Here is a 13,813-nt window from a genome sequence, read left to right as displayed (position 1 = left end):
TTCTTCAGTAATATTAGGACTCTCTCAGCCTCACCTCCCTCACAGGGTGTCTGTTGTGGGGAGAGGAAAGGGAAGATTATAAGCCGTTTTGAGACTCCTTCGGGTAGAGAAAAGCAGCATATAAGAACCAACTCTTCTTCTTTTTCTTACTTTCTTACTTACTTATTTACCCCACCACCACCTCCTACCATATACTCAAGACTGTGGAGTGGAATGGGAGGAACTCAACTTCAGGCTGCAGCTTGTGGTAATAGGCTTACCTTTATTATAGTGCAACAGTTCTACCCCAAGTTCAATGGGAGGGGATGACAGAAGAGGAGGTCACCAGTGATATTAATAGGAATGGGAAGTGCAGATTCATCCATTAAAGGGAGGAAAAATCCATGCCAAACTGGAGGTCCCTGAGTCACACGTACAACCACCGCTCTGGCTTCCGTGTGTGGCTTTATCAAAGCAGCTACATGACAACTAATGGAAAACTTAAGCAAACATGCGCGCTCTCTGAAACAATAGTGTGTCTGCGCTTCCTTTGATCTTGTTCTTTTTTTGGAAACCCCCTTTTGTACGAAATCGGGAGCCACGTTTTTGTCAAGGAAAGAAAGGTCATCTGCCCAGCCGCTTCTGTCCTCGCTTGAGCTCTCCCGCGAGTCTCTCTTCATGATACCAATATTGTTCCCACAGCAACCAATTGTGATGTCATAAACAGGATTATAATTCTGAGGTGAAGGCCTAAGTAGAATTAGCATCTGTTTATTGTATTTTTCCCCTTAAATCCAGAGCAGCTGTCATGCTTGATCAACTTCTAGCCCATCAAGGATAATCTCTGGCCATAAGGAATGGCCAAGATGCCTGTGAAAAGCGATCCGTAAAGGAAGGGATACAAAGCCAGCAAATACCCTAATATATGCTGTGAAACTACATTTTTTTAAACTCCCGCAAGCAAAGGATAACTCCCCAAAGCTTTTGCCTTGTATATATTTAGAGAGAGATGTTTTCCCGTTGCCTGCCTCCATGTCATGTCCTTATTATCCCTTGGAGGCCTCCCATCCAAATACGAGCCAGGACTGACCTTGCTTAGCTTCCAAGATCTGGTGAGATCATGCTATCAAGATTAGGGCTTTTGATAAGCCCCCAAAATAAAATGAACATGAAAGGGTGACCAGTAGCTTAGAATTAACTCACACCAGAGAATGTCACTATGTAGCCTGTTGGCTTCTCAATGACTTTCCAGTCCACAACTGATCCGTTAGATTAGCGATCCCCAACCTGTGGGCCACGGACCACATGTGGTCCGTTGACTAATTGGAGGTGGGCCGTGAAGGACGTCTTCTCCCCCCCCCGGCCCTTTACTTCATCCCCCCGGGCCCTTTACAACCCACTTCGGGTGCCATTGTCTCCCATCACTCCCAGATGGGAATATCTCGTTGCAGAGAAACAAGCTCAGGGTTCCCATTGATTTGTCATTGTCATGAGTTAAAATTTCCATGAAAATAAAATGTTCCCTATGTTCATTGTTGTGGCGTGTCTGTATCTTATTTTGAAGGGATGTTTAAACATTACCATAGCGATCAGAGAGTGTTAGGGCAGTGGTTGAGAGTAGAGGAGTAAACTACCCCCTCCCTCGGGCCTCAGTAAAATTGTCAAGCGTTGAGTGGTCCTTGATCAAGTCAATCCATCTCATGTTGGGTCTTTCTCTTTTCCCACTGACTTTAGTTTTTCATCATTGTCTTTTACAGTGACTCTCATCTTCTCTCCCCTCGCCCTTTTTAATTTCCATTTTCTTCTGCAAACCTAGTCTTCCCATGGATTGATGACCCCATTGTGTGGATTTTTTGATCCACACCCAGCTCCCAGTTAGAAATAACAAGTGTGAACCCACAAGTTTTTCAGGAGAGGAGTCCATCCTTTTATCTCTTTTCCTCTGCTTCCCATTGGTCCTTTCTTTCCCTCTCAGCGCTTGAGTGGTCCCCGGTGATAAAAAGGTTGGGGACCTCTGGCCTGGGGGACACTGGAAGGTTTTGTAGTGGAGCTCTCTAAATTGGACTCATTGCAAAAGAATTCCAAGGGCCATTCCACTATGATTTCCAAGTTCACCATATACTAACTGTACCCACCTACAGGAAGAGCCAGGCCACCACCACCTACAGAGTTCCTGCAGGGACACAAAACACCCCATTCATCTTCACAGGGCTACAGTGCTGAACGGGGCATTTTACCTCCCCCATGATGGTGGGAGGGTGGCATGCTACTCTTCTACCATTCTGGAGTGGGACCCCCATGACCCCCGCCCCCCATGGTGCTGCTGCCACCACTAGCCACAGTGGAACCCACATGCCCTGGAGTTGTGCATGCATATGCACAGTTCTGGGGCAGACCATGTGTGCTGGTGGGCGTCTTCCCCCATGCATACACGGAAAGCAGCAGGGAATGCTGCCCCACTGCTAGGAATTGGCAGTGGCCCGGTACAGCCACAGCCATGAATAATTGGTCTCTGTAAATCGTTTGGAATGAGAGACAAGGATAGAGAGGAAGCATTTAGTGTAGCTCAGCATCAAAAGGCTATTGTTCATTACCAAACTTTTTAGAAATGTTACAACAACCAAAATAGCATCTAGAATACTCCAAGTTTCCTCAAAATGAAAAACGAAAGTAGAACATCAGTGCAGATTATGTCAATTGCATTCATTTCAATATAATATGTTTCATTATTATTTATTTTTTACATTACTTATGGTTTGCCTTTTTCACTTGGACTCAGGGCAGATTACACCAAGTGAGTCAATACAACTGATGGATGGGGCATTTACTAAGCAATGTAATTGGATTAGGGTTGTAGAACCAACCAAAATAGAACAGAAGTGTAAGTATTAACATCAAACAATTAAATGATGCAAAATTCCAAACTAGAAGCCTAGTATTTGCACTTCCTCCACTGCCAAAGTGAATCTCTAGTGAGTGCCAGTGGGTAACCTGGGGTCAGTCACACACACTCAGCCTAGCAATAGATCAAGACAATGAATCCTCCTGGACTGAATCAAGATCTAGGTTTCCTGTCTTATTACCGATGCTGATTTCTCCACACCTACTACCCCTCTGCATAGCTCACAAAAACCTGCTATTGTCATTTGCCTGCTATTGTCATTCATCTGCTATTGTAATTTGCCTGTTAATTTTATTTGGCATTTGAAATCACTCTGCTGTCCAAGGTATTGGACAGATGGACTCACATTCTACCTGTATCTGAAGAAGTGAACAATGACTCATGAAAACTCATCCCCTGCCAAAAATGTTGTTAGTCTTTAAGGTGCTACTTGACTCTTGCTCTTTTCTACACTCAGCCTAGACCAGGCTTGTTGAGAAGGTAAAATGGCAACAGGGAAACAAAGTTGTAAAATAAGTGGAGTCCCCTTTGGAGAGAAAAGTGGGGTACAAATTGTTGGAATATGCAATATCTGTAGTGTGCATGATTCAAAAGTATATGAGGAATATCTTATGGGGGCATCAGGGGAGATGTATATTTAGTTAGAATAAGAACTTCTTGTTATTTTTCAAATAATCTCCTCCAGTGTCCTGATTGGTTCATTTGGAGACACTTCGAGCACACTTCCTCCCTACTTGTTTCAGGAACAGAAGAAGAAGAGTTGGTTCTTATATGCCGCTTTTCCGTACCCGAAGGAGGCTCAAAGCGGCTTACAGTCGCCTTCCCATTCCTCTCCCCACAACAGACACCCTGTGGGGTGGGTGAGGCTGAGAGAGCCCTGATATCACTGCTCGGTCAGAACAGTTTTATCAGTGCCGTGGCGAGCCCAAGGTCACCCAGCTGGCTGCATGTGGGGGAGCGCAGAATTGAACCCAGCATGCCAGATTAGAAGTCCGCACTCCTAACCACTAAACCAAACTGGAAGAATAAATGTGGAAGAACAGTTGGACAGTTAGGTCTCTCTTTTTCCATATTGTATTATTGTATGACCTTTCCCCTTCTTTTCCCTTATAGACAAAGCTATTAAGGACAATTTTTGTATTTAATTCTTCATTTTAATGTTTTTAAACTTTGATCTATTTTTTTGCATTCTAAAATGTTAATCGTGTCATTTTATCTCTGCTATGATCCTCCCTAAGTCTGTGGAGATAGGGCAGTATACAAATTCTAATCTAATCTAAATAAATAAAGCACAAAGTTTGTTTCTCTTCTTTAAAAGAACTGTTTTATTCTTTTAAACATTTTGGTGCTTTAAATTTAAACTCTGCCAACATAAATGGCCTAAGTAAATGAAGTCTAAAATTCTATAATACCTTTTTTCACAGTTGGACAAATGAGGATAATTTTCCAATGAGAACAATCGTAGGGCTAACAGTAATGTTTGTTCTGTTTGTTCTGTTGCTCTTCTAGGCAGGAATGGAAAAAAGAAGTCAAAAAAAAACATGAAAGTGGCTCTCAAGGATAAGTTCAGGTTTAATAAAGAGAAGACACAGAGAATAAGGAAGTTCTCAGAAAAAAAATTAATCCCTTTGCCTGTTTTTTATTTGAGGCAGAGATGTAATCTGGACTTCAGCATTTTAGATTTCGTGGAATGATTTTCAATGCCTTCTGTTCAATTTTGTAAGCTGACGGTCAGTGACTTAGCAATTCATCCTCTTTTTGTTCCAGGGGAACATTTCCCCACTAATGCATTTTCATCCATTTTAAACAGTTTACAGTACTACATAAAAGAGTGTAACATTTCACAGGCATAAGATCACACTTTCATACTAGCCCAGGCTGCCAATATGCAATGAGGAATGCCAGCTGGAGATGCTGGGGAGAAATTGTTTTCAGATGTTTCCAGTGGTTTTGCCTCCGTCAAAACTGGACATGCAAATAAACGACATGCAAATTAAACTAAAATACAGCCCTATTTATCACCACATATAATGGGAAAGCTGACCCTTCGTCCCACCCCTCACTAGGTATCTATAGTTATCAGTATCTTCAATACCTAAAGAGAACATTACCTCTCAAGGCTTGTACCACCCAATTTCGACCTCAGTTTATCCTACTGATCCAAGTGGCACAACTGTCAACAAATGCCAAATATAACTGTTTCTAAAGACTTTATGTATATATGTTAATCAGAGAACCAAGGACAAAGCTCTTGTCTCTTTTTTCAATCTGGTTTAGTTATTCAAACTTCTTCAGCCAGTGTAAAGTTTTGAGCCAAATTCTAACAAGCTAACTGGATGGTAATTCTGGGATCAAATAGCTTCCTTTTTACAAATAGCAGAACTATGATACTCCTTTTGGAATGTAGCCATAGCCTACAGGGAACTTTTCTGGTAATACTGGCCATCAGAGGATATTATTCATGAAAATTTCAGGAGGCTACCTATACTTTGTCACAATGATGTCCTTGGATTAATCATTTTACAGGGGAGGGGTTACAGTAAGACATTGATCTGTCTTTTCTAATTCTGGTCATATACAGTAATTAATTAGAGCAGCCCTTCTCAAAATTTTTGCCATTAAGAAACCCCTGAAATATTCTTCACGCTTCGAGAAACACCAGAAGTGGTGCAACTATGCAGAATATAACTGGGAAATATAACTGGGGACATGGCCACCCAGGGCTCCTCCCCTTCCCACCCCCTCCAGGCCTATCATTGGCCATTCTGGCGGAGGCATGTCAACATGACCATATACGGTCATAAAGGTAAAGGTATCCCCTGTGCAAGCACCGGGTCATGTCTGATCCTTGGGGTGATGCCCTCTAGCGCTTTCTTGGCAGACTCAATACGGGGTGGTTTGCCAGTGCCTTCCCCAGTCATTACCGTTTACCCTCCAGCAAGCTGGATACTCATTTTACCGACCTCGGAAGGATGGAAGGCTGAGTCAACCTTGAGCCGGCTGCTGGGATCGAACTCCCAGCCTCATGGGCAGAGCTTCAGACAGCATGTCGGCTGCATTACCACTCTGCGCCACAAGAGGCTCTTATATATGGTCAAATCACCTAATAAATGTTTAACCATTTTTTAAAAAATATATTAAAAATTAATTAACTCCCACCCATTCAGGAAACCCTCCCAGGGCTATCAAGAAACCCCAGGGGTTTCACATAACCTTGACTGAGAAACCCGGCATTAAAGACTGTAGTAATGTACTCACTCTTGGGCTGCGAACTTCAAGTGGGGACCAGAATTACAAACAATCTCCAATTACAGGGTTAAGTTGCACTGGAGACAATAGTTGCTCTGGAGGGTGAGCTGTATGGCATTGTAGCCAACTGAGGTACCTCCTTTCCCTAAATACCAAATCCCCAGGAAATCCCTAACCTGGACCTGGCAACCCTAATTCACTCCACAGGTGAAAAGCCTGTTTAAACAGACTTCCCACCTTTCTGGATGTGGCATGATTCCCGAATTTATTTTCCCTGCTTGTCAAAAGCAGCAATTTTTAAAATCCACTATCGGTCCTCCTAAAACGTTTGTTCATTGATCATCATATTAAAAAAAAAAAAACCCACCTTCAACCAAAGGCTTCTAGGATGGCTTCCAAGTAAAATCCATTTAGGAGTCCCAATCTCAACAGCCCAATAATAACAATGATTAAAAACTCAATAAAACAATCAATATCTCCAGCTGAACTCGATAAACTGACACCGCGCAGGAGGAGCACTCACAAAAAAAGCCCCCTCTTGCGTGGGGAACGGCTGAAGTGTGAGGCCTTTGCGGAAGATCTCGATTCTCAGTTTTCAGGGCCCTGGTTCATGCCTACTGAACCCATCTGCACATGCAAATATCCACTCTGACCCTGTTCATATAACATGGCAACCACTCACATTGGGATAATCGCAGATAGCATTTCTAGGACCCATATCTAGAATGGGTTTGAATGGGGAGGGTCTCTATGGATACTAAGGGATCCCCTGGAATTTCAGCTCATATCTAGACTGCAGAGATCAATTCTCCTTTGGATGCTCTGGTGGGTGGGCTCTATGTCATTGTACCCCGCTGGGGCCCCTGTCCTCTCCAGGTGACATCTCAAAATCTCTAGGCATTCCCCAACCTGGATCTGGCAACCCCACCCCCCATTCCTTGCCAGGGGAGATCTGGCAACTCTATAGGTTACCAGGAGAGCTCCATTGCCAAGTGGGGATTCGCACCCGGTTCTTGTTGTCCCTAGACTTCCAGCCACCATACCACACTGAGGCCGTTTCCGCACCGGAGGTTTCACATGGGGTGTAGGTTGGAGTTTGAGCTGGGGCAGGTGGCCCCACCTCTTCCTGCTCCCACACGGGGGGGGAGTATTTGGCCTGGTGCACATAGTCCACCCCGGTTTTGTGCTCCCGCATGGGAGCCGAGACAGCAAAGTTCCCAGTGTGGAAATGGGCCTGCTAGGAGACACCCACGTACGCATGTTTTGGACAGAGCATCTAAGTCTAGCACTAGCATTGGACAAAGAAAGAGCATACAGGCTGTGACGTAACAGAATAATCTCTTTCCCTCCCTTCTCCCCCCATGGGGCTCTGCCAGCCAACATACACAATTTGGAATCTTACGTTTCACCATTCACAGGAACAGCATGAAGTTCTTTGGCCTAGATAAGTAATTTCAGATTAATGAAAAACAAGGAGCAACAGAGCAGCGCTGTAGGCGAAGGAGGACAGCACCAAATAATTGATCTTTAGCAAGCAGAGGAAACAGAGGCAGAGGAAATGCTTCTCCTTCCGTGGCCATTTCTACAAGTGCCGCTTGGTCGGTGGCTTCCCCCCACCCCCACATCTTAAATTAAAATATAAAAACGACATACATGTATATTTCATATCAGAAGGGCTCTCTTTGGCTTCCTCTCCTGCATTCACAGGGCCCCCAGGGGCACACGACAAGACTGAAGGACATTTTTCATGCCACATGAAAACCCCTGCTTTCTGAAATCCATCTGTTCTTGAATGTAAACACCTTGAGGCAGAAATTCACTGTTCTAAATGTGATTGCTCAGGGGGGGGGGATTGTTTTCCTCTTTAAAATGATTCCACGAACAGCAAATAATAACCAAATCGACAATGTTTTACGAAAGCAGAAATAGTGACGGTTTCCTCTGATCCTCTTGAAATTCTGGACCAGACTGGTCCCTCGATCCTTGCCGGTTTGTCCGTGCCTCCTCGGTGTGGCACAGCGACTCCAAGGATTAATGAGCAACATGTCAGCATCAGCATTGCTCATCTGGGATGGCGGTTACCCTAAAGGAGGTCTGTGGTCCAGGGGCAGAACACCTGCTTTGGATGCAGTAGGTTCCAGGACCAGTTCCCACTGGGCTGGGAAAGGGGTGGAACTGGAGGAGGGCCGGATTTGGGAAGCAGAGAGGCGTCAGGGCACAATAACCTCCAAATCAGCCCATTTTCTCCAAGGGAACTGACCTCTGTCTCCTGGAGTTGTGGCTGTGAAAGGTTCTAACCCAGGGGTAGTCAAACTGCGGCCCTCTGAATGCCAGCATTTGCGAATGCTGATAGGGGCTTATGGGAATTGTAGTCCATGGACATCTGGAGGGCCGCAGTTTGACTACCCCTGTTTTTTCCAGATCATTCCTGTAAAACAACAAACAACCCAAGAATCAATCCAGTGGCAGGGCTGCAAAAGGGAACGTATCCCACACTCTATCCTGCAAAGATTCCAAGTGAAAATCCTTTATGATGCTGACAATGCTTCACTTTCTATTTTATTTTCCCTCGCTGCAATCCTACGACTTCCCCCAGGGTCTGATCCAAACTGTATTTGGATCAGCTCAAGGAAATCCACTTCCAGCCCAGGCAGCAGTACTAATGGTGAGCTGGCAGACTCATTGCCATGCCGTCAGACCTGGCAGATCCCAGGAAGACACTCGGGGGAAATTCAGATGCCTGTTGTGACTCATGAACTCTAAGAGGTAAACTGCGAAGGTGACAGCACTGACAATGGAAGGTATAAGGCGGGGATGTGGGTGGCGTGGAAGACAGTATATGAGCAAATGGGATGTGAGTGTCCTGCATAGTGCAGGGGGTTGGACTAGATGACCCATGAGGTCCTTTCCAACTCTGTTATTCTATGATTCTATGACTTCTGGATGTTACCCCAGCCTTCCTCAGAGCTGTTGCATTGGTGGTGCCTTTTCAACATGCCCATAGCATGCAGTGACTGAACTACCCTAAATAAATGCGCTGGGTGTGAGCTCATTTTCACCACCATCTCATGGATCCTCCTAAGCATCCTATAAGATGCCACGAGACTTCCTCCAAACTCACTCTAGTCATCTCAGTTCCTGTTTCCTTTTGTGAACTTCCTCAGTGTACCATAAGTGGGGCCAGACAAAACGTCGGGGAGAGATCACATCGATGGCGGTCAGCATTCAGGTGTGCCAGCTGCTGACCAAATCCTTCAAAGAGGAGCATCAGATCCTGCAGATTGTCCAGGAATCCTTCTGGATCCATAAGACTCTGTGTGCCCTCTACCCGAAAAGGGCAGGAATGGGATGTTGAGTTGGGCCTTCAGGGTATAGTGGAATGACAATGGAACAGCATTCACCGCAATCAGATCCTACACTCTATCCTACACAGATCCTACACTCTATACCCCCAGCCCTGCACCAAAGATCAAGTCCACGATGTGGTCTGCTTGATGGGTGGGACGGATGACATATTGCAAGAGCCCCAGTGCCATCCTGGTCTGAGCCATTACCAGAGGATGGCAATTCCTCATGAACAGTGAAACCCCCAGCACTAACAGTCTTGGGTAGCTACTGCCTTCAGCCATCTGGGGCTCAGCTCCTCTCTTGCATATTTACACTCAGCCAACACAGATTCCTCTGCCGCAGCTCAACTAAAACATTGTTTTTTCTCCAAGCGTTAGAGTTTTTAGTCAGGCTTTGCATAGAATCATAGAGTTGGAAGGGGCCATACAGGCCATCTAGACCAACCCCCTGCTCAACACAGGATCAGCCCTAAGCACCCTAAAGCATCCAAGAAAAGTGTGTATCCAACCTTTGCTTGAAGACTGCCAGTGAGGGGGAGCTCACCACCTCCTTAGGCAGCCTATTCCACTGCTGAACTACTCTGACTGTGAAAAATTTTTTTCCTGATATCTAGCCTATATCATTGTACTTGAAGTTTAAACCCATTACTGCGTGTCCTCTCCTCTGCAGCCAGCAGAAACAGCATCCTGCCCTCCTCCAAGTGACAACCTTTCAAATACTTAAAGAGGGCTATCATGTCCCCTCCCAACCTCCTTTTCTCCAGGCTGAACATTCCCAAGTCCCTCAACCTGATGCAGAGTTTCTGCATCTCGCTTCTCCTAAAGCAAAGAAGTTCAGGGACTGAGAGGAAAAGAAATGACATACCTTACACACCTATTGTTACATGCCATGTGGTTCAGAATTCCCAACTCACTTGCTCAATTTATTTAAACTAAAACACATTAGTCTAAGTAGCAGCCACCTTAGGCTCACTTAGTCTTTTCCCAAAAGAGCTGCTGAATCCTACCGGGAGACAAATGTCAGGAGCAGCAAAAGAGTGTTAAGACAGATGGTTTTATAACAGCCGAGTTTAAAGGAAGAAACTGGAACACGTTCCTATCTAAGCACCAAGTGGCCAAGATGTATTTCCAGGCTGCAGCTGCTGATTCTCCTATGCTTAGTAGTGCTGGAAGGACTTGAGTTTGAGGAGAGAAGTGGCAATTGGAGGACACTGCTTGCACCTTGATCAGCTGCCATTTTTCTCCCCTCCCATCGACATCTTCCCCAAACCAGGGTTTTTAAAAATATTTGCAATACCACCTGTGTAAACATGGATCCGTTTTCAGTTCCATTTCCCTCCATTTCTTGATCTCTTTGATGTGTTGCAATTGTGCAGCTACTTGGTCAATATTTTCAACTGCTTGCGTCCATTAAAGGCCCCATACGTGGTAGCACCTGCTGTTTTTTTTCCCCTCACAGTCACACTGCAACTTGGGTTTTGAGGTTATTCCGCATGTTGGGCCACAAGACTGAAGGGGGAGGGAAGGAAATTATATATTCTTGCAATGCTCCATGCCGATTTCTATATGTATGACTTGCAAGTGAATTCGTCTTAAGCATGGCAGATTTCAGAAAGACTGCCAGAGTTACTGGGTCAGCTTGTGGATGTGAATCGCCATATTCATCCCAAGTTTTGGTGGCAAGCCTCAAACTCCTTTCCTTTCCATTATTTTTCTCCCTCTAAATAGATCATTAAGCGACTTTTATGCCCTATCGGTGATGTCTTGCAGAAGGATTCTTACTCTATTTAGAATGAGTCCTTGAAAACAAACTCATTACTGCCTTGCTTTATTATTACTCACTTATCAGCATAACTCTGTCACCGAAAAGCTAAATGCTGTCACCCTCTTTTGTGTCGCCGCATGTCGAAATGATGGAGTGACTCTCTGAAATGATCTCACAGCTTGCCATTTATTTCCCCTTTTATTTACGTTTTGTACACAACAAAAAAACTGTTTGCCTGCTTATATGTAGCAAAATCTGTTCATTGTTTACAGCTTTGGCTTGAAAAAGCTGCCAGAGCGGATTCATAACACGCGTACATTTCCATCAAAGCAAATGTCATTCTTAGTACCTGACAAATAACTTTTTCAGTGCCTTCTGAAAGACTAAAACCAAGCCCAAGTTACATTAGGGAAAACAAGATATGGGGCTGGGATAGATGGACAGCAGGTGTGCAATATCACCTTTTACTACCTGGCTGCAGGAACAGGCTTTTTTGGGGGGGCTCCAATGTCTAAATGAGCAGACGTGGAGCATTGCGATTCTGTGTGTGAACGCCACATCCACTCTAATAAACAACAAGACTCAAAAAGCAAACAGTGACCTCTAGAAACAGAACACAACATTGCTATTCTCAAAGAAGAGACAAACTACCACACAGTGACACCTAGTGACAGAACACAGTATTAAGGGTGGAATGTCAAATTATTACACAGCTAAATCTGCCACTGAAAATAGTATTATGTCAAGTTATCTCTTAATAACCTGTAACATATTGATCATTATCTCATACATATACATGTACAAGAAGAGTGCAAGTGAGCACACTGACCCCACTTTTGCACATTTGTCTTGGGTCATTTTCTCATCCAAACTATATACACAGAGATCAAGATGGGTGGCCATGTTAGTCTGCCTGCAGCTGTAGAAAAGAGCAAGAGTCTAGTATCACCTTAAAGATTAACATTTGTGGCAGGGTGTGAGCTTTTGTGAGTCACTGCTCGCTTCTTCAGATATCTTTAAGGTGCTATTGGATTCTTGCTCTTTTCTGGATGCACACAGAATGAATGTATCGAATGAAGGACTCCTTTCAAGTATTCCCACTGCATCTTAGATATTAAGTGCTGTGCCCATGTGAGATAAATGCTCAGCACACTTGGTCACAGGCAAACACATTCCTGGTCATGAGTCAGCCAGCAGCCTCTTCCACTGAGGATGAGGAGATGGAGGAATCAGGAGCTGCACCAGTAGAATGAACATCTTGGCACTGGATTAAGACTCAGAACAGCAAAAAAAAAAAGCCTTAATTCCAGTGGGGGACAAAGGAACAGAAGTCAGTTTGTCCCTCACCATTGGGTCTCCTGGGCAGGCAGAGCATCAGAGATGAAAGGTGGCATCAGAGATTAACAGGCGGATGAGTGCTAGGTTAATAGCACAGCAGCAGTCAGCCTTGCTTCCAGTACAGGGTTGATAAAAACAAGATGTAGAGGAGAGCCAATCTGTGGGAGCAACTTTTGCTCACACCACTCTGTCATCCAAATTATTTGGTAGAGTCTGCCTGTGCCTTGTTGCTAACCTTGAATTTGTTTTCCAGAGAGACATCCTTGATATCTTGCTTTGTCTGTGGAACCTGAAGTCTGGTCCTTCCTGTAACTTCAAATCTCTTGATTAACTGGTTTGCTACACTGGTTTGCTATTTATTGCCTTATCGCCATATAATTGCCTTTATGCCTCCCAGAAGCTCCCAGGAAGAGTAAAAGCATCAGACTCAGGCCAGGATACAATATTTGATTTATTACCCTTGCATGTGTGCCTACCAGAGACTGTGTTGGCAACCACAAGGTGTATAGCCATTGATGCAACACTCACATTCTCCTCTACACATGTTGACTTGTACACACTTCTGACACATGTGGAAGAAAAGGGTTTTTTTATACCTCAGTTTTCTCTACCAAGGAGTCTCAAATTAGTTTACAATTGCCTTCCCTACCTCACTCCATTACAGAGAGCCAGTTTGGTGTTGTGGTTAGGAGTGCGGACTTCTAAACTGGCGAGCCGAGTATGATTCTGCACTCCCCCACATGCAGCCAGCTGGGTGACCTTGGGCTCATCACAGCCCTGATGAAGCTGTTCTGACCGAGCAGTAATATCAGGGCTCCCTCAGCCTCACCCACCTCACAGGATGTCTGTTGTGGGGAAAGGAAAGGCGAATGTAAGCCGCTTTGAGACTCCTTCTGGTAGAGAAATGCAGCATATAAGAACCAATCTTCTTGTTCTTGTGAGGCTGGTAGGGCTGAATATTGAGATAACTGTGACTGCTCCAAGATCACCCAGCTGGTGAAGGAGTGTGGAATCAAACTTGGTTCTCCAGATTTGAATCTGCCACTCTTAGCCACTACACCATGAGGGCCCAGGGTGACAGTGACACTTACCCAGTGGCATTGTCAAACATTTCCCCACAGGCAAAAGACACGGATGTTCACAATCAGATGACAGGGTAAGTGTTAGAGCTACTCTGTGTGTGTGTGTTTGTGTGTGTGTGTGTGTTAAAGATACATGATTGTCCCTTTGATA

The 13,813-nt window shown here is 44.7% G+C and overlaps 1 protein-coding gene and 1 long non-coding RNA gene across 6 annotated transcripts in view; one reads left to right on the top strand and one right to left on the bottom strand.

Annotated features, from left to right (window-relative positions):
• DGKI (diacylglycerol kinase iota) overlaps positions 1–13,813 on the bottom strand; it is a 267,208-nt gene that overhangs the window by 227,522 nt on the left and 25,873 nt on the right. The gene's annotated exons all lie outside the window — the stretch shown is intronic.
• LOC143838505 (uncharacterized) overlaps positions 1–13,813 on the top strand; it is a 36,228-nt gene that overhangs the window by 22,168 nt on the left and 247 nt on the right. The window lies entirely within an intron of this gene.

Source organism: Paroedura picta, chromosome 5 (assembly GCF_049243985.1).
Source record: "Paroedura picta isolate Pp20150507F chromosome 5, Ppicta_v3.0, whole genome shotgun sequence".
Classification (NCBI taxonomy): domain Eukaryota; kingdom Metazoa; phylum Chordata; class Lepidosauria; order Squamata; family Gekkonidae; genus Paroedura; species Paroedura picta.
Note: the sequence above shows the minus strand (reverse complement) of the source record. Positions and strands in the feature narration are given on the sequence as shown.